This window comes from Dipodomys ordii, unplaced genomic scaffold (genome assembly GCF_000151885.1).
Source record: "Dipodomys ordii isolate 6190 unplaced genomic scaffold, Dord_2.0 Scaffold67, whole genome shotgun sequence".
Lineage (NCBI taxonomy): Eukaryota > Metazoa > Chordata > Mammalia > Rodentia > Heteromyidae > Dipodomys > Dipodomys ordii.
The window spans coordinates 1048231-1069000 of record NW_012267283.1 but is presented as its reverse complement, the minus strand read 5'-3'; the positions used below and the strand labels follow the sequence as shown (position 1 = coordinate 1069000).

At 42.2% G+C, this 20770-nt stretch overlaps 1 pseudogene; it reads left to right on the top strand.

Moving 5' to 3' along the window:
* Nucleotides 1-16107: 16107 nt before the first annotated feature.
* Nucleotides 16108-20677, top strand: LOC105990738 (annotated as a pseudogene).
* The last annotated feature ends 93 nt before the right edge of the window (nucleotides 20678-20770 follow it).

Genomic DNA, 20770 nt, shown 5'->3' with positions numbered 1-20770 from the left:
CGGGGCCTCGCGGGGGCGGGGCCTCGCGGGGGCGGGGCCTCCCGCGTCCGGACGTTGGGGAGTCGCCTGTGCAGGCCAGGGTCAAGGAGTGACCCTGGATCTGAGGCACGCGTGCACGTGTGCGTACATGTGTGTGTATCTCTGTGTGCGAAGAAATACAATTAAAAACATCTCTTTTTAATGAATAATGTGAAGACCGGAGGCGTGGCTCGAGTGACAGACTGCCAGCCAGGGGCAAGAAAACCCAGCAAGAACACATAGCCTTGAATTCAGGCCCCAGCACACACACACACACACACACACACACACACACACACACACACACACACACACACACGAATAAAACGAGTTTAGTGTAGCTGATAGGAGTTAGTGGGAAAGCAGGCAGTCAAGGAATTTCGGCTTTGTACATCTCTTGCAGGCAGCAAGTGAAGCTGAGAAATCAAACCTTCCTGACCAAGAAAGTGGGGCAAGGGACTATGAAAGAAAAGGGAACAGAAAGACAGGATGGTGCCAGGACAAAAGAATGAGGAAGCAGGCAGTCAGTCCCCCCACACGCCCTGCAGATAAGCCAGACCTGTGTGACAAAAAACCGAGTCAAGGAGCTGCAAAAACAGGAAAAGCAAAAGGAGATCCATCCATCAGAGGGTGGCCAGGGAAACGCCCCATAAATACAAAAAAACGAGTGGGGCTGTGGTGGCTCATGCCTGTAATGCTACCCACACAGGGGGCTGAGCTCTGAGGATTGAGATGAGAAGCAGTTCATGACGCAATTAGCCGCCACACTCCACTTCCAGGTTTTCTAGTGGTTAACTGGTTTAAATGGTTGATAAGAATGTGACAGACTTTCCTGCCTGGGCTGGCTTTGAACCACAATCCTCAGATCTCTGCTTCCTCAGCAGCTAGGATTACAGGTATGAGCCACCAGTGCCTGGCTCATAAAGTTTTTTGAACCGATTCACCCATGACTCCCACAAACCTCTCCTCTACGATTAGTAACTCTATCCTGGACAGGGCCTTTTTCTATTTTCATTCCATTTTTAGTGTGTGCTAATCGTTCAAAGAGGTTTCACCTTGGTTTTTCACATATGCATATATATACAGTATGTACACATATATACATGTGTGTGTGTGTGTATATATATATATATGTAGCTGGTATTGGGGCTTAAAATCAGAGCCTTAATTGGTGGGGTGTTACTAAAATAAAAATCGATACATTCTACCTTTATCCTTCTTTGTGCCTAGAGTGTGAAGGTGCTGTCTGGTGGTGCAAAACAAGCCTTCTTGTGCCCATAGGAAAGAAAGCCACACACTAGAGATGGTGGCAGAGGGGGAAAGGCATCAAGGTGATTGGGTTTTCAGCTTCCTGCTTTGGCCTGTGTTTCATGGGGGCAGAAAACAGGGTGCTTTTAAAGCCATTGCAGTTTGTTTTCTGGAAGCATAGAATGCAGGCCTGACCTGGGTGTGGACAGGGCTGAGCCTTCTGCACTGTGCTCACCAGCCAGAGTTCATCGAGTCCATCTGTCTTCCAGCCCAGCAGAGGACTGGCCTGGAAAGCAGTCACCAAGTTCCCAACACCTGTGGAGGACAAGTTTCCAATGCTTACCTGGCCCACATGAAGTACATTTTAGAGAAAATCACCTGCCAACCTGCAGTGCTTGCTTCACAACTGTGCAGTCAATGGTAAAGACTAAGTGTAATGCTGGGCTATGCCCTACTCACAAGTAGCAGCCCCAAACAACTTTGCACTCTTCCTCTCTTCCATGCCCCATTTTTTCTTTTTTAAAAAACATACATATATTATGTAGTATAGTGCAATATAGGTGCATATGTATGTATATAAACATATATGTATGTGTATATATATATATGTATTTATATTTGTTGACAACCTACTGTCAACATCACATGTTTCAGGTACATCCAATATGAGAAAATATTTTAGGCTTTTAGGTATTAAAGGAGCTAATAAAGTTGCAAGTGTGAAAAGTCTTGGCACAATAAGAATTCTAGGCCCCCATAAAGGGCCGAGATCACCTCAAGTAAGTACTGACTTGACTTGAAATGGGAAGTCTCCAGAAGCTTTGGCCATCATGGGCTTGGAAGATGGCTCTGTGTGGAGCGCTTGGCTAGAACGTGCATGACCTTCGATTTGGTTCCTTGCACCATTAAAAAAGGTTTATGTAATCTGACAGAAATATGCCATGTCACAACCCACAGTATCTTGGGCAATCATCATATCTCAGTCTTTTTTAAAAATTTGTTCTTGTAAAGATGCTGTCCAGAGGGGTTACAGTTACATGAGTAAGGCAGTGAGTACATTTCTTGTCAATCATCATTACCCCTTCCCTTGTTGTTGTCCCACTAGCCCTTCCCTCCCCACCTCCCACACTCTTCCCCTCCCTACCCCCCCCAAAAGTTGTAAAGTTCTGTGGTATCATATGACTCAGTCTTAATAATTGTGGTAGATTTTAAATCATGGTAATCAAGCTAAGTCATGGCTGATAACATACCACATGTAGAGTTAGAATGTAGAACAAAGGTTCAGAACCACACATAGAGTTAGAATGTGGAAGAAAGGTTCAAGAAAAAAGATTTCCTTTGCTTTACTCTTAGGGAAAACAAAACAAAAATAATCCTACTTCATTCACTTGAGTCTTCTGACCTTAGCTGTCAGTGAGCTCTGACCCAGCTACATGAAGGAACATTTCATTTAAAGACAACACAATTGTACAACAAGAGAATGTTTCACATCAAATAATACAGATGTGTAAAGCATGGCAAACCAAAAATCCCCATAGTGTGTTTGGTTGGGATTTCTCTCCCTTTTCTATGGCAATGCATGTGGGAACCAGGCAGACTTGTCCCTCATTACAACTTCTGCTTCCTGAACTGGTGAGAGCTTTGGAAAACAGAAAACGTCTGTGATGTTGTTCTCACACCTCCAAGATACACGTAGTTAGCATGGGACACTAGTTGGAGGGAGGATGATTGCTTCTCTTAGCACACAGGGAGGCAGCCCATGTGGCTCCAACTCTGAGTATGGCAGGAGATGGCTAGCACTGGCGTCTAGCAGTTCTAGTCCCCCTAATAACCAGGAAATACGTGCTATTACAGTATTGCCTTCCTTAGAGAGGTTAAAACAGCTTAGATGAGCTTGTCAGTAACAGAGTTGTGACTGCAAATCTAGCTAGTTCTTTCCAAGCCCTACAAGCGAGGTGGGTAGTTTAGGGGAGGTTTTAGTGGTCTGACCTGAGGGAACATTACTATCAGTCCTGTTACTTCAGACACACAGATCCTCGGAGTTTCTCTGCTGTCACTCTCTCATCCTGGACTCCCATTCCATCCCCTCCTCTCACCCTCCTATCCACTCATCTGATGGCTCATGGATGGCTGGAGTTTGGGGTGGGGGCATGGAACGGAGAAGAGCTTGGAACATTTTTTTTTTTTTTTTGGTCCAGTCGTGGGGCCTGAACTCTGGGCCTGGGCGCTTTCCCTCAGCTCTTCAGCTCAAGGCTAGCGCTCTACCACTTGAGCCACAGCGCCACTTCCGGCTTTTTTTCTTTTTGCTTATATGGTGCTGAGGAATTGAACCCAGGGCCTCAGGCATACAAGGTGAGCGCTCTACCACTGAGCCACCTTCCCAGCCCTTTGGAACATTTTTGTGTGTGTGTGCTGGTCCTGAGGCTTGAACTCAAGGCCTGGACCCTGTCTCTGAACTTTGGTGCTTAATTAATACCACTTACTTTCAGCTCTTTGCTGGTTAATTGGAAATGAGAATCTCACACTTACCTGGGGCTGGCTTCAGTGATTCTCAGATCTCAGCCTCCTGAGTAGCTAGGATTATGGGCATGAGCCACCAGCATCTGTCTTGGAACATCCTTTTTAAAATAAATAAATAAATAAATGGAAGCAAGAGAGCTGGGAATGTGGCTTAGTGGTAGAGTGCTTGTCTAGCATGCATGAGGCCCTGGGTTCGATGCCACAGCACTGCATAAACAGAAAAAGCCAGAAGTGGTGCTATGGCTCAAGTGGTAAGAATGCTAGCCTTGAGCAAAAGAAGCTGAGGGACAGTGCCTAGGCCCTGAGTACAAGGACTGGTAAAAAAAAAAAAAAAAAAAAGAAGCAAGAAAGTGTGTGAAGTAATGTTTGAAAAATATTCTAAGGTTAAAAAGAAATACAACAATGAGAAGTACAAGTTGTCATGTCCAAAAACGAGCTTTACAATGTCGGTGGGGGGGGGAGGGGAGGTGGGAAGGGGGAGGAAGGAAGGAGAAGGATTGGGATTGGGGGGGGAGGGGGGAGGCTGGGAAGGGATGTGAAGGGTAAACCAAAGGAGGAGGCTGCAATGCTTGATAAGAAATGTACGCATTATCCTGCCCATGTAATTGTAACCCCTCTGCACAGTATGTTCACAAATAAAATAAAATTAAATTAAAAAAAAAGAAATACAGTTGTGTAAAAAAGATGCGCATGCAACCTTAAAGGAGATTTCATTGGCCAAATCTAGGACAATTTAAATATCACCAGAAATATTTGTGGCAACCAGGGACAAGACAATTTTGAACACCAGAATGTGGAACTCAGGTTTGGGGCACCAGGGCCTGAAATCTTCCACCAGCTTCTGGTGCCCTGGGTCCATTTTACAAGGCATTTATTGAGTAGGATACAGGGACATTTGCATTATATGCAAAAAGAAAGGTCACAATATCCTTGAAGTCACAAGCACCAGTTGAAGGATTGACTCCCGCCTTAGTCCCCCAGGTCAAGCAAGACACCAGGTGCACACAAGCAGGCTTGACCACATGCCTGTCCGCAGGCAGCTCATTCGGACCTAGGCCTGGCTGAAAGTCCCCTTACCCCAGGTGGGACATTCCATTCTGGTACCCATCCCTAGCCCCCCAGTTGTTGTTGTTTTCTTTTTTTGTTTTTTGGGTCCAGTCATGAAGCCTGAACTCTGGACCTGGGCGCGGTCCCTCAGCTCTTCAGCTCAAGGCTAGCGCTCTACCACTTGAGCCACAGCACCACTTCCGGTTTTTTTCTTTTTGCTTATGTGGTGCTGAGGAATCGAACCCAGGGCCTCAGGCATAAAGGCAAGTGCTCTACTACTGAGCCACCTTCCCAGCCCATAGCCCCCCAGTTTTTACTGCTTGATTTTTACTCCTTTGTTTCCTTGTGAAGACCCATATAAACCCAGCCCCCAAATCCAGTCTCTTGCACAACCTCCAAACCCGCAGGAAGGTCTGTGCCTCCTGCCTCACTGGTAATAAACGGTCCTAGCCTGTTGATGATCTGTTCTCCTCCATTTTCCTAACATATGCTGAAACCTGGATTGGAAAAGTGCCAGAAGTAACTGGGTCCCCTCACCCACTTCCTGGCCACCTTGTGCCAGCCTCTTACCTTCTCCTTCTGAGACCTTTCTCCATTGGGAGCGCAGAGCCCTCTGAGCTTACTTTGGGCTAAACAGCTGCAGGAAACGACCTGGTGGCCTTTGCTTACATAAGCAGTGCATATCTCCTGGACGGCCACTCTGCGTGGCTTGAGGTATTATTGGACCCCTGCCTAAACTCAGAAAAGTCCTTATTGCTCCCCCTACTCTCTCCTTCAACCTGTTCCCAGACTCTCCATCTCCAGGCAGGAGGCTCTTCACTGTTTGATGCCTGACTCCACCCACCCTCCAAAAGCCTTCAAAACAAGGCAACCAGCCATAGTCCATGGTGAAGGCACCCTGACCTGGACCTAGGGGACTCCAGGAGTCCCTCCCTTCCTTCTTGTCTTGTGAGGGCCCCAGAGATGCAGGGAGTCTCTCATGATTTGTTGATTCCCTGATACCCTTTAATTAGGACTTTGGAGATGCCCTCTCCTAATTATTGGGGCCCATTTGTTTGCCTTCCCAAAGTCTTGGGGGGTACCTTGAGCAGAGGGACAGGCCCTGGAGCCCTACCAAATTTTCCAAATTGTCTTCCAGAGACATCCCATTGGCTGGCCCACAGTCTAATCTCAAGAATGCTTACTGATTTACAAAGAAAACTGGCTTGTCTACTGAAATCTGGCCTCGCTGTCATGTAAACCATGGCCACCATTAATGGGCCTGGACCATTGGATCTTACTTACTGGTTTAAACAATTCTCCAATTAAACAGTCAGGAGTCAGAGGGATCAGAGGTCCCCTAAACCCAAGTCCTCCTCTACCTCCAGAGACCCCCTCTGATCATGCTGTTCTGCCCGCCAAGTCCTTCTCTGACCTCCATTCCAGAGCCCTCTCCCTCCTTCCTGTCCTGCTCACCAAGTCCTCTGCCATAAGCCTCCCAGCTATCTCCTCTAGACCTTTTCTTTGTCTGATAGTAAGCTCTGTCGGCCCCCCCCCACCCCGCCTTGCTGCCTCTCTCTCTGAGGACCTCCAGACCAGAGATCATTTACCATTACATTGCTTTCATTCCAGCCGACAGCCCTTCGACTGTGCCTTTGAGAATGATGAGGCTGGATTCAGGGACCCCCCCCCCCCAGGTTCCCTCTTAAAGGCTAGCTGTCTTATATCAGCAGTTCCATAAGCCCAAATCTTTTCTCCACCCTTGCTTTTGTAACTATATCCTTCTTCTCTGCAGTTCATCCAGATTCTTTAAGTAAAACTATCTGTCTGCTCCAAGCATGGGAAGCATTAGACAGATAGTATACCCAAAACAAACCTATCCTTTTTGTTTTGGGGAATCAGACACTATTCTTTTTCTCTTTCCAGAGTCTACTCACGTCAGAAATCTGGATTCTTAATTTCTCCTAAGGCAAAATTCTTCTATGAGGCAGCTATAGGCCCTTGGAGGAACCCCTCCCTCCCCCAATTCTCTTCAGGTCCTGAAGATTGACACCCAGTTAGGAAGAGTCAAAGGTCACATGTGGGATTTCATGTGACCTCCACTCTTTCCCTCCAAGCTTTGCCAAAATTGTTTTCAAGGTTTTCTGTTCATTTAAACATGGAGATACTGTTAAATTGTTCTTTGTTGACTAAATCTTAAGTTTTGCCTTGGTATTGCCAGATTTTCTAACATTGACAACATGGTTCTGTCATAGAGTGGGCAAAAATATCTCTTGCCATATTACCACTGGAATTCCAAAAAACTTATGGCCATCCTTCAGCCTTAAAACTTTTGTGCAGAAGTGTGTATGTGTGTATGTGCATGTTCAAAGTAATCTCATTGTAATACATAAAAACTGTCATCATGGTGTAAACATTATTTGCTTTCTGACTGCAATTGTAACTAATGTGAACCTTGTGTCAAAGGAGGAGTTAGTTAATCCAGAACACAAATTAAGGAAAATATAAAGAAAGAGTAAAGTTATTAGAGAAAGCCTTGGGAAAGGAATTAAGGAAACAAAATATTGTTTCTTCTGGATAAGAAAGGAAAGTTGGAAAGTAAGAATTGTCTTATGCCCCAGAGGTTGGATCACTACAGTGATCATTTGACTAGCAGTGTGAGAGCTTCTCATTCTCTGCTTAGTGCCATTTCAGGTATCTGCTGAATGTGTGTGTGCTCCATACAGAACGTTTGAGTATGTAGCAGATGGTATGAGCATGCCTTAAAAGGTAGACCTTATAAGTTGGTATGTAATTAAGTTGGCTGTGATTTACACTGAGAACTAACATCTCATTCTTTATGTTCCATCTATGAAAGTAATTTTATGTCAAAAATCTTACAAATGCCTTCAAATTTTAACTCAAATGCCATTTTCCTTGTTTAATATGTAAGCTGCCTTGGATATAGAGCTAAAAGGACACCAACTTCTGCATTCTTTGTTGTAATTATAAAGGTTTAATGACATATTCTATGTCTTAACCTGTTACTATCCTAAAATGTTATATGCAGTTAAGAGTAACTATATTTCTATTTGATCTTGTTGCCTTCATTAGAAATAAAAAAGGGTAGAAAAGACTTTCTTTTTGTGGAAAAGACTTGTTGGATCTGAGGATTGCAGTTCAAAGCCAGCCCAGGCAGAAAAATCCTTGAGACTCCACCTCTCAATTAACCAACCAGGCTGGAAGCATGGCTAAATAACCAGCAAAATTCTGAATGTGGTGTTGTAGCAGAATTCTGGAAGTGGTACTGTGGCTCAAAATGGTAGAGTACTAGCCTTGAGTAGAAGTGCTCAGAGACAGTGACAAGGCCTTAAGTTCAAATCCCATGACTGACAAAAGAGATGCCAACAGGGAAAAGTCATCCCAGCAACAAGTATCTAGACCCCTGGGACAAAAGCTAGTCCTGGAGTAAGTAGGGATGGTGTCATATCCTAAATGGAGTCACCTTTTTTAAATTAACCAGAACTAGGAGATCAAAAAAAATAGTTAATAAGCTTGCCCATCTAATGGTCTACTTTCTAACTGGACAGAACTTACATTCTTGCCTTTGTTACTTGCTATTTACAGGAAATGATCAAGGCCTCTCATGAGACAAGTACAAGATTTTCCTGATAAACCAGCAGGGTAAAAATAGTTTTTACAGTTTTTAAAACAGGGTGGTAATGAACTAAGGAGGCCAGGTCTGGCTAGCACCATATTGCCAATTTGGTGGATTGAATGGTCTGGCATCTTGTCTTCATGCTGGGGAAAGAGAACCCCCAGCCCATCACCTGCCTCCCAGGTGATGGATGTGCCTGGATCCCTGAAGGCAGGGTGGCGCTTGGCTGATAGGTTACTGAATCTGTCAGTCCAGTGCCTGGGACTGGGAATTTCCTGTGGATCTGCCCCTGCACTGACCTATTTAGACCGGGACCAGCCTAGCCATCAGGAAGCCATGCCACATGTGTCTCCATGATTGTGTCCTGCGTCCTGTCTCCTGGCTCATCTCCAGTCATCATGGCATCCCAATTCAGCTCTCCATTGACGCTGAATTGGCTTGTTGGTATTGTTTTTGTTATTTCTTCCCTCTTTAGCATGTTTCCTAGCTGTGTTTATATGTATTTGTATGCTTCAGGCCTTTGTAACAACTGGCTGCCTGCAGCCTGTTAACTGTATAATAAAGACTACAATATTCTATATTTCAAAATGTGGCTTCTGAGATGATTCACCTTACAACAGTAAAAATGACTTAAAAATTTACCATTGTAACCAATTTTAAGTGTGTAGTTCAGTAGCGTTGACTATACATTGCTGTGCACAGGTCTCTGGAATTTGTTCATTGTGCATAAGAGGAAACTTTATACCTGTTCAACCACTTGTCACTTCCTCTCCCTGACAGCTGCAGGCAACCAGAACTCTATAGCTCATTTCTGAATCTGACTCCTTTAGCTACAAGTACAAATGGAATTATGAAGTATTTGTCCTTTTGTAATGGGCTTATTTCACTTAGCATAATGTCCTGAAAGTTTATCCATCTTGCAGCATTTGTCAGAATATTTCCTTTACTAATATTTCTTTACTAAGCCAAATAAACATATTGTATATATTATATAACATATATATAGTTTGTATGTATGCCTATATTCCTTCTTTTCTCTTTTCTTCTCTTTCTCCCACTCTCTCTGTACTTGGGCTTAAACTGAAGGCCTTGTAGTCTCAGCTTTCTTGCTTATAGTTGGTGCTCTACCACTTGAACCACCTGTCTAGTATAGCATTTTGCTATACTTTTTGAGTGGAGATAGAGTCTCTCAAACTTTTCTGCTTGAGCTGGCTTTGAAGCAAGATCCATAGACTTCAGTCTCTTGAGTAGCTAGGATTTCAGATGAGCCACCAGTGCCAAGCTCTGCTTTCAGTTCTTTTGGATATAAATCCAGAAGTGGGGTTTCTGAATTAGATGGTAATTCTTTTCTTAGTTTTTTTGAGGAACCTTCATACTATTTTTTTTCACAGTGACTGCCTCGCTTTCCATTCCCCCTCCGTGACTGCATCATTTTATATTCCCCCTCAATGGTGTGCAGGGTCCCACACTTACTACTTCCCAGTAGTAGCCATCCTATTGAGTATGAGGTGATATCTCATTGTAATTTTGATTTTCATTTTTCTATTGATATTGGTGCAAAACACCTTTTACATGCTTACTAGCCATTTGTATATTTACTTTGACGAAATATCTAGTCAAGGGACTGGGAAGGTGGCTCAGTGGTAGAGCGCTTGCCTTGCATGCATGAGGCCCTGGGTTCGATTCCTCAGCACCACATAAGCAAAAAGAAAAAAAGCCGGAAGTGGCGCTGTGGCTCAAGTGGTAGAGCGCTAGCCTTGAGCTGAAGAGCTGAGGGACAGCGCCCAGGCCCAGAGTTCAGGCCCCACGACCAGACCCTTCCCCCCAAAAAAAGAAATATCTAGTCAAGTTCTTTGCTTATTTTAATTGGAATTGGGGAGATACTAGGCATGGTACACAAAATTTCAGTTAGGAAGTTCAAGAGGTGTGCTCTACATCATGGTAATGACCGTTATTAATAACATAGCTATTAAAATTGCTAAGAGCAAATTTTAATTGTTCTCACCACAAAACAGTGATTATAAATGTGTGAGGTAAAGCAGAGCCCCATTTCCATTTTCTAGGGTCTCAGCCATGCCAAGAATTAAATGAACATAATTAAAGGAAATCTACAATTTCACTTAATACAAGTCATTGAATTAATACAGTTGAGTAAATTTCATTTAATACATATTAATAGGAGCTCTAGAAAGAAAGACTTGGAGAAGCAGTGAGAGAGTCAGATACTTATATTCTCCAAGGACCAAGACTAGAAGTTGAAGCTACATTTTGTGAGGAACAGAAGAGTTGTTTTAATAAGGTCTACATAATTTTCTAAGTCTTAACATCTTGTCTTGAAGGATAAGGAAGCTGCACATGCTTTCAAGAAACACTAGGAAGGTCAGTATGACCTTGCACTGCTGTCTTTCAGTGCTTTTAATTTCAATCAGTGTGCTAGAATAACATTAATCCTTTTAGAGGTAATGCACATGCCTTTCCACAACGTAGACACTGATTAAGACATCCTGTTATATCCCATAAATATAATTTGTACTTGTCAAATAAAAAATATAACTAGGTGGAATACTTTTGTGACTAGGTACTTGCTACAAGAAAGAAGGGTACATTTATGTTAGGGATTTATATTTCTAATAAGATCTTTCCAAAGTAGCCTCTGACTTGACAATTTTATGGGAAAGAAATTCATTTAGGGAGTGAACTGGAAGTCAAATTAAACAAACCATTTTGAAAAAAATCACCCTTGCCTTATTATGAACTGTGAAAATAAGAAAGCAACATTTACCTTTGTGCAGAAAGATAAAGCAAGTGTGGGTGGGAAGGGTAAAAGAAAAAAACTGGACTTCAATGCTGACCTGCCCACTCACCTGCTAAGTGCCTGCAGATATCTCATGTCCTTGACCGAGGTGTGTGACAACGCATAGGAAAACAATGTCCAAGTTCAAAGGGCTATCCAAATAGGGGTTAGGTACTGTGAACATAAGGGCCAAAGTGCTCCACCATAAGAAAATGTTAGTGTTCAGAAGAACGATTAGTTCACTTTGACTTCTGATCACTATCTCAGCATGCTATGCACAATTCCAGAACACCCATCTTATCTAGAATATCCCACTACGTAAGCAACCATATATAACTTTCGTAATACATTCAACCAGTGCCTCTGATGTATTGATGGCAGACAATTCCTAAGAGAACTGTAATCTACCAAAAAGCACATCTGGGAAATCCTCCAAAGAGGAAAGGAATATGCCCTTTATAAGAGTAGTGACTGGCCCTAGCTCCCAAGAGAAAACCCAAGTGGAGGATTTTCCCACCATGTTCCACATATGACCAGCATCAGCTGAATGAAATCTGGGGTTATATCTTTTTTTTTAAAGCCCAGTATCTTAAATATATGCTAGGTAAAAATTGAACTACAGAACTTTAGGATAGAGATGGGATGGGGGCAGATCAGGGCAAATGATGGAAGGGGTAAGCGTTGATCAAGATGCATTGTACTCATAACCAGACTTCTGGAATGGAAAACTTTTTGTGTGACTTCTTAATAAAAAAATAAATAAATTTTTTAAGGAACCCTTATTATTAATTATTAATTTTACTGTCATTTCATCCAACTATGTAAGATCTACTGACATACACCATATAATTGTGTGTGTGTGTATATATATATATACAAATATATATATATATATATATATATATATATATGAGCTTGCTAATACATAAACCAACTAGTTTGCTAAAATGTCCATTATATATAACTATTTTTTTGTCAATCGTGGGGCTTGAACTCTGGGCCTGAGCGCTATCTCTCAACTTTTTAGCTCAACGCTAGTGCTCTACCACTTGAGTCACAGCACCACTTCCAGTTTTTTGAGTGGTTTACTGGAGCTAAGAGTCTCATGGACTCTCTTGCCCAGGCTCGCTTTGAACCATGATCCTCAGATCTCAGCCTCCTGAGTAACTAAGGATTACAGGTGTGATCTATTGGCACCCAGTTCCATTGTATATAATTAAAAATAGTTTATACTATATACTATGTAGTTATTGTATAATACATATATATGTATTCTTAACATTTTATTATATTACTTGTATAAAACAATGGATTTGTTGTGACATTTTTCATGCATGACTATGACATCCTTTGATCATATTCTTCCGCACTATCATTTCTTATCCGCCTGACTTCATGTAGGCTCCCATCAGTGGATAAATGGGTAACAAAAACAGGATAAATACACAACAAAGATTATTCAGCTATAAAGAAGGATGGAAAGATATTGTTTTTAGGAGAATGGAGACTCTGAAAGACAATATCACATGTTTTCTCTCAGAGATGGAATCTTTAAAAAAAAAATAAGAAGACATGAAAGTATTTAGATTATTTTGAAGTTAAGAAAGTTGTCAGTGCAAGGCCTTTTGGTCCACTACGTTACCCACCCTATCTTCTATCCATTACTGCCATGCTATGTGTAATGAATTGTTTCCATTCTTACGATGATTACACACTCTTGTTCAGAAGAAGCTAGATGCTTGGCAATACTATGTCAAGGTTTGATCCATAAAAGAATGAGTGTGTGTGTGTGTGTGTGTGTGTGTGTGTGTGTGTCCCTGGATCAGCTAGGAGTTTGTTAGCATTACAGAGTCTCAAGTCCCTCATACTGATGCAGAATTTACATCTTAAGCAAGATTCACGAATCTCATATGCACATCTGGCAGCTTCAGAAGTACAGTATTAAGGCTTTCCATGTGAGCATCTGAGTCTGTTTGGGCTGCTCTAAACAAATACTACCAACTGGGTAATTCAGAAAAAAACAGACATTTATTTCTTACAGTGCTGGAAGCTAGGCAGTATAAGATTAATGCACTGGAAGAAACAATGTCTGGTGAGAAACCACTTCGGCCTAAATGTGGCTTATGTGTCCTTGGGTGGTGGGACAAGTATGGGAGGTCTTCAAGCCTCTTTTGTAAGAGAAACAAATCAGATGAAATAATCACTTCCCAGAGGCTTACCACCTACGACCATCACCCTGAAGATCAGATTTCAACATGCAAATTTAGGGGTAGGAAACTCAGGGGTATTGGCCCCATTTTGTTAACAGTGATCTGGTGTGAGGGTGTACTTAAATGGTTTGTATTCCCTCCTCTCTCTACAATCAGTTTGGTCCTCCATTATCCAGACCCAATTCCTACCTGGCCCTTTGAACTCAAACTATGTGTCCTGGGGTCTCTGCTTGCTATCTGGGGATCTTATTCTGGGTCATTGCTGATGCTGAGCTGTTACCTCACCTTCTCCACTCACAAACTACCTATAGTCTCAAACTACCTGTAGCCCTAGGCCCTCTGACAGTCCTCCCAAATTCGATCTGTGTGTGTGTGGTGGGGTGGGGGGTTCACACCATTTCCCTGCCAGCATGCTACACACACAACTAGAAGCTAAAGTGAATCAGCACAGTCTTTGGTCATTCTGGATGAAATATCTGTTAGAACAATCCCCATAGCAGAGGCTTGGCTCCTGCCATAACACTTCTGGGCTGGCTTGTGCTGGCATGTACTGAAATACAATGTTGGTGCTTACTAATTCCCTCACTGCACTTGCCAGACTCTGTAAAAAGCTTCTTGCAGGAAAGAAAACAGAAATGAAGAGTTGATTCAGTGGATGAGCATGAAGCTCAACCTTAACTACACACACACACACACACACAAATGAAGTTGGGCTTTTCTTTTTTTTTTTTTGTTAGTAGTAGGGCCTGAACTCTGGGCCTGGGTGCTGTCCCTCAGCTCTTCAGCTCAAGGCTAGTGCTCTACCACTTTGAGCCACAGCACCACTTCCGGCTTTTTTTCTTTTTGCTTATGTGGTGCTGAGGAATCGAACCCATGGCCTCATGTATGCAAGGCAAGCACTCTACCACTGAGCCACCTTCCCAGCCCCACGTTGTACAAGTTTTAATCATTTCTTTGAAGGGCAGAAGAGCTACTGTAAGCCACAATCTAAAACCCTAATTCAGAGCTCTAGATTGTTGTAGCTTAGTGGAACCTGATTTCGGTCTTCTTTTGAATCATTTCCATTAAATTAGAAGAGAATTGAATGAAAGGGAGTGAAGATTTCCTTTAAACAGTGCTAGGGTCATCTATTACAGGCATTGCAATCACCAAGGAACTTTGTAAAAAGTTTCCCAATTGTTATTTTCTTTAATTCCTGTGAGTTTTGATAGAGAAAATTGTGAGCTGTCCCCTTCTTTCACTGGCCTTGTTAAAACTGGCTGTTGCTACCTTTATAGTCTTTACTTATCTTTCCAGATGAATGACAATTTGTAGTTAATATTTGCATTCCTACCATTACTAGCCAAATTATGGGTTTGAGACCCTTTTCTGAGTATGACTATTGAGGTAATTGGTATTTTAAGTGATTTAAATATAATATCTTTTAAATTTTAAAATAGTTTATATATATATATATATATACATACATTTTTTGAGAGTAGTACTGGGGTTTGAACTCAAAGTCTAATGTTCGTTTGGCTCTTTCAGTCAAAACTGGTGCTCTACCACTTGAGCTACATGTCCACTCCTGACATTTTGCTAGTTGGAGGTAAGAGTTTTACAAACTTTTCTGCTCAGGCTAGTTCAAACAAACCAAGATCTTCAGATCTCAGCTTCCAGAGTAGCTAAGATTATAGGCATGAGCCACCAGAGCCCAGTAATTTATATAATTCTTTATATTAAAATACTAATATTTGATACATTTTCCTATAGCCAACAATTAGTGAGGCTTTTAATATACTCTTAAATTTCATGCAATTAGTTTCAAAAAGATTCTGACATTTTTCAACTTAAAAGGCTTTCCTGGTATTAAAACTTTCATTAAGGAGTCACGTCTTTTCAAGGTTGAGGGTTAATTTTGTTTTGGTGGGATACAGAGCAAAGGCAAAGACAGACTTGTGTGATTACCACTCCTGGTTCAGTTAAACTTAGGTGATGTTTGTCTGCAAACAGTTCTTCATCTTTTAAAACCAGTAAGTTGAAATATTATGTTCAAGTACCAAGTTTTTTGTTTTTGTTTTGTGGGTTATAGGGCTTGAACTCTGGGCCTGGGCACTGTGCTTCAGCTCTTCAGCTCAAAGCTGGCACTCTACCACTTGAACCACAGCACCACTTCCCCAAGTATCAAGTTTTAATAGTACATTCAGCCAGAAATTCATCTCCACCCTTACCCTCACAGAAAACAGGCACTGGAGCTTTTTGTTTTCCTTTCCTTTTTATTGCTGCAACTAATCGTATGTAGTGTTTCACCATAGGAAAACTATGACCATTACAAATTGTAGACTGGCCAGAAGACATCTGTCACACATTATGCAAAGGTGGGTTGCGCCCTCTGGCGGACACCTCTGGAACTAGCATGGTCTCTGACAGCCCCATTGAAACCAGTTGGCTCTCTGGGTTTAGATCCAAGTAAGCAAGGGATCTAGGACCTAGGAGCAATCCGTTAGAAGTAACTTATGTGAGCTGTGTAGTATTTCTGCTGTCCCAAATGGAAATAACAGAAGAGTAGGAGAATTAGAAGATGGGTTTCGGGATCCCCCTCTCTCCCCCCCTACCCCCTCTCTCCTGGTCTGGGCTGAGGAGCTGCTCCTTGTCTCCTGTGCAGGTGCGTGAGAAGATTCTTCAAGCAATCACAATGTCAACTGACACAGAGGTATCTCTCTCTTCATACGAGGAAGGCCAGGGCTCTAAGCTTGTGCAGAAAGCTAAAGAGGCACCCTTTGTCCCTACTGGAATGGCAGGCTTTGCAGCTATTGTGGCATATAGCTTATACAAGCTGAAAAGTAGAGGAAATAATAAAATGTCTGTTCACCTAATCCACATGCGAATAGCAGCCCAAGGCTTTAACCCCCGGTATGGGCTATTCCATGTACCAGGAATTCTGGGAGAAACCTAAACCTTTGAAGAAGAGATGCTGTATGTGTCCTGTTGTGAAAGAGCTTGCTTTAATTAGGCATCTCATATTGAAGTTTCCTGTTGATATTAGAAATAAATGATTTGAGTGTGTTCCAGAGATAGCATGGTATTTTCAATAATGGGCTTTTAATTTTTTTCAGGCTTTATTTTTTTTATTAGGTTACCCAGGTGAGTCCTTAGTGTCACCTAAATGTACTTGGTTGGTTGTGTTCACATGTCCCTTTTTTTTGTGCAGGTACTGGGACTTGAACTCAGAACCTCTTTACATCCATTAACTTTTTTATTGTTTGTTCAAGGTTGGCACTCTTGAGCCACATTTCCATTTCCAGCTTTTTTTTTTGCTAATTAATTGGGAGATTAAGTCACTTGGATTTGTCTACTCTGGGCTGGCTTTGAACAGTGATCCTCAGATCTCAGCCTTCTGAGTAGCTGGGATTACAGGCGGGAGCCACTACATCTTCCTTTTTAAGCCCTTATGACAAAAATTGGTTTAAAAATGACAGCTTCTGGTCTGGAAGTGCTTCATCGTGTGGCAGAATATGCCGCGTGTCCACGTGTTATGTATTAATCCCAGTTAGCCCAACTCATTTTACTTGAGAAGTCCAGTTTGTAGGGTTCACTGGCTCCTGAAAAACTCTTTTTCAGCTAAGTGCATGAAATATAAACTTACAGATCTTCACAAGTGAAAGTTTTCTATTGTGTGTATATATATGCATTTTATATATTTAAACCAAACCTGAAAAGCTTTCATGAGCTAATTAGAGGAGCAGTATTTTAGGCTCACACTTGTAAATGTGAGAATAACTTTAATTATATATCCCAGATTTACTGTTTTTGAATTGCAGAATTGTATCTTTTGATGATATTGTATGAGAATCATTTTTAAAGGTCCTTGTGTGTACCAATATTGGGGTTTGAACTCAGGGCCTGGGCACTGTCCCTTAGCTTTTTCACTCAAGGCTGGTGCTCTACCACTTGAGCCACAGCTCCACTTTTGGCTTTTTGCTGGTTAATTGGAAGTAAGAGTCTTACAGATTGGCTGCCTTGGCTGGCTTTGAACCATGATCCTCACCTCTCAGGCTCTTGAATAGCTAGGATTACAGGTGTGAGCCACCAGTACCTGGCTTCAATGCCATTTTGATATAGTGTTTTTTCACTTTTTCTTTTCTTTCTCTCTCTCTCTCTCTCTCTCTCTCTCTCTCTCTCTCTATGTGTGTGTGTGTGTGTGTGTTGCTAGGAATCAGTCTAAAGCTTCAAACATATTAGGCAAGCAATCTACCATGAGCTACATCCCAGCTGAGAAACAGGTACTTTAAGAGCAAATACAAAGATAATTGTACAGTTTTTCGATGTTAAATAGGTTACTGGAAGTGGAAACAAAAGTTTGCTGAGACCTGATACACAAAGTTTGATGTGGTACAGAATGTTCTAGAACACTTGTAAAGTTCTCTCCTCTAACCTGAATTTACATTCCATGGTAATAACATGGTAAATCTATTGTTATTGACAAAGGAGACGACAACAATGCTTGATAAGAAATGTACTCATTACTTTGCTCATGTAATTGTAACCCCTCTGTACGGTATTTTCACAATAAAAAAATGGGGGAAAAAGTATTGTTATTAAAGTGAGTGAATGCTAAAGAAAAAAAAAGATGGGTTTCTTCACAGAAGTGACGAATTGGGCTAAGAAGGAAAAGGCAGTGGATGGGAGAGAAACTGGGGCTGATGCAAGAAGAATTTCCCCCATGCGTTAAGGGGGACGGAGTTTAGGAGAGGTAAAAGAGAGAGAGTGTCATGTTAATGTTTTTGGGTTTTTTTTGGCCACTATGGGGCTTGAACTCAGGACCTGGGTGCTGTCCCTGAGATTTTGTGCTCAAGGCTAGTGCTCTACCACTTTGAGCCACAGCACCATTTCTGGTGGTTAACTGGAGATAAGAGTCTCACAGACTTTCCTGTCCAGGCTGGCTTCAACTGAGATCCTTAGATCTCAGTCTCCTAAGTAGCTAGGATTACAGGCATGAGCCACTAGCACCTGACTATTAATTTTTTTCTAGGTCAGTCTGGTCTTGAATGTGCAGTCATCTTGCTTTTAGCTTTCTCTGTGTTGAGATTGCAGGAAAGACCCACAATACCTAGTTCTTAAGATACTAACACCTTGAGCTGGGAACATAGCTTATGGTAGAGCTTTTGCCTCAAAAACACAAGGCCCATACCAAGCAGTACATATTCATTCTTTTGTTTTTGTTTTGAAACAGGCTCTCGTCCCATAGTCCAGGCTGGTCTCAATCTCACTATCCTCTTACCGTGGTTTTACAAGTCGTAGAATTATAGGTATTTAACACTATACCTGGCTGAAGATATTAACCCTTAAAAAATGTAGGCCAATATTAAGAAGAAAGAGACGGGCTGGGAAGGTGGCTCAGTGGTAGAGTGCTTGCCTTGCATGCATGAGGCCCTGGGTTCGGTTCCTCAGCCCCACATAAGCAAAAAGAAAAAAAGCCAGAAGTGGCGCTGTGGCTCAAGTGGTAGAGTGCTAGCCTTGAGCTGAAGAGCTGAGGGACAGTGTCCAGGCCAAGAGTTCAAGCCCCACGACTGGACCCCCCCCCAAAAAAAAGAAGAAAGAGACATAGCCATGTGAGCCTAGCTAAATTATTTTAATGAGATTAATCATGAAATTGGTAGTATTCCAACACCATAAATCATAAACCTTCTTTACACTAGACCACTAGAGCGGAATCTACTTGCAGCAAGATGGGCAGATTTATATATCAAAAAGAAGTTCAAGGGCAATATGACTTTTGACTTAGCTTTTTCTTTTTTTGTAATGAGTTAGACATGGTGGTTCATGCCTGTAATATTAGCTACTTAGAAGACATACGTGAGGATCAAGGGTCAAAGCTAGTAACAGCAGGAAAGTCCTTGAGACTCTTATCTTCAATTAACCAGCCAAGAAATGGAAGGGGAGCTAAGGCTCAAGTGGTAGAGTACCATCCAAACACCCAGACCAAGCTCAAGACCCTCTATTGGCACAAAACAAACACAAAACAGTACAGGTACTGTTACTTTAAAAATACATGTGCATTGAAACATTTCTTTCTCTACTTAGAAAGGAAGGGTTTTATTTCTATGACCAACTGCAGTACACATGTTATTGCAAATCTGCAAACATGACAGTAAGTAGATAGTTCCATTTTGGAATAACTATGTTTGGCCTATTTTGAATTCCCATCCAATGAAATAAAGCTTATAGAAATCTCAAGTTAATGTTGATACTAGAACATGTTAACTGTGTTCCATATGAGCTTCCAACACAGTTTAATAAAACTTAGAAATGCTGTTCAGACCAATCCATTTACTAGAATGCTAAATACAATTGTGATTACATTGCTAATCACACATTATTTCCATTAGTCACATGCAATACTTATGGTATACATGCCCTGAAAAATTACTTATTGTTTATCTAAAATTCAAATCTAATGGAGCATTCTGTGTTCTGTTTTTCTAGTGTCTTCTCCCAGGAGACACTGGCCAGATCTAGAGTAATTTTTGTCATGATTGAGGTGGTGATGCTGCTAATCTAATATGATGAGGGCAGGAATGCTGCTAAACATCTTGCAAGGAACAGGGAAATTCCTTGAGTAAAGAGTTATTTGCTTCAAAATTTTTATTTTATTTTATTTGTGGGAAGGCTGAGAAATTCTCAAGGTGAAAAAGCAGAGCTCTTCAAGGTTTGTGGTAAAAATTGTATAAAATTTTGGAAGTTCATAGTGTTCGGGGTTAATAAAGAAGGTATGCAGGACTGGAGACTTTGGCTTTAAACTCCTCAGCTACTAGCTATTCAGGAGGCTGAGATCTGAGGACCGTGATTCGAAGCCAGCAGAGGCAGGAAAGTCCATGAAACTCTTACCTCTGAAGAATTTCCAAAAAGTCGAAAGTGGAGCTGTGACTCCAACAGTAGAAAGCTAGTCTTGAGCGCAAAAGCACAAGGGACAGCGCCTGAGGTCAAGTCCCAGGACTGGTGCACACACACACACACACACACACACACACACACACACCTATGCACTTATCTTCATGACGCTAAGGGGATGCAAGATGTAAGACCCCGGAGTACCTTCTGCGTGTGACCTGGCTGTGCATTGTGGACGCCAAGGAGGCCAAGCAACTTCAAGAAAGGCCTGACACAGCCTTCCACACCCCAACCGGAAGTCCCCCTGCGCCCACGGCGTCCTTTTTCCCTAGCAACGCGTCGCGGAGGAAGTAGCTGCGGCCGCGGCGCCGCCAGTGCGCCTGCGCGGAGGCGGCGCCTCCTGCTGACGTGGAGAGCGGCCCGGGTGGCTGGAGCCGGTGCGCCGTG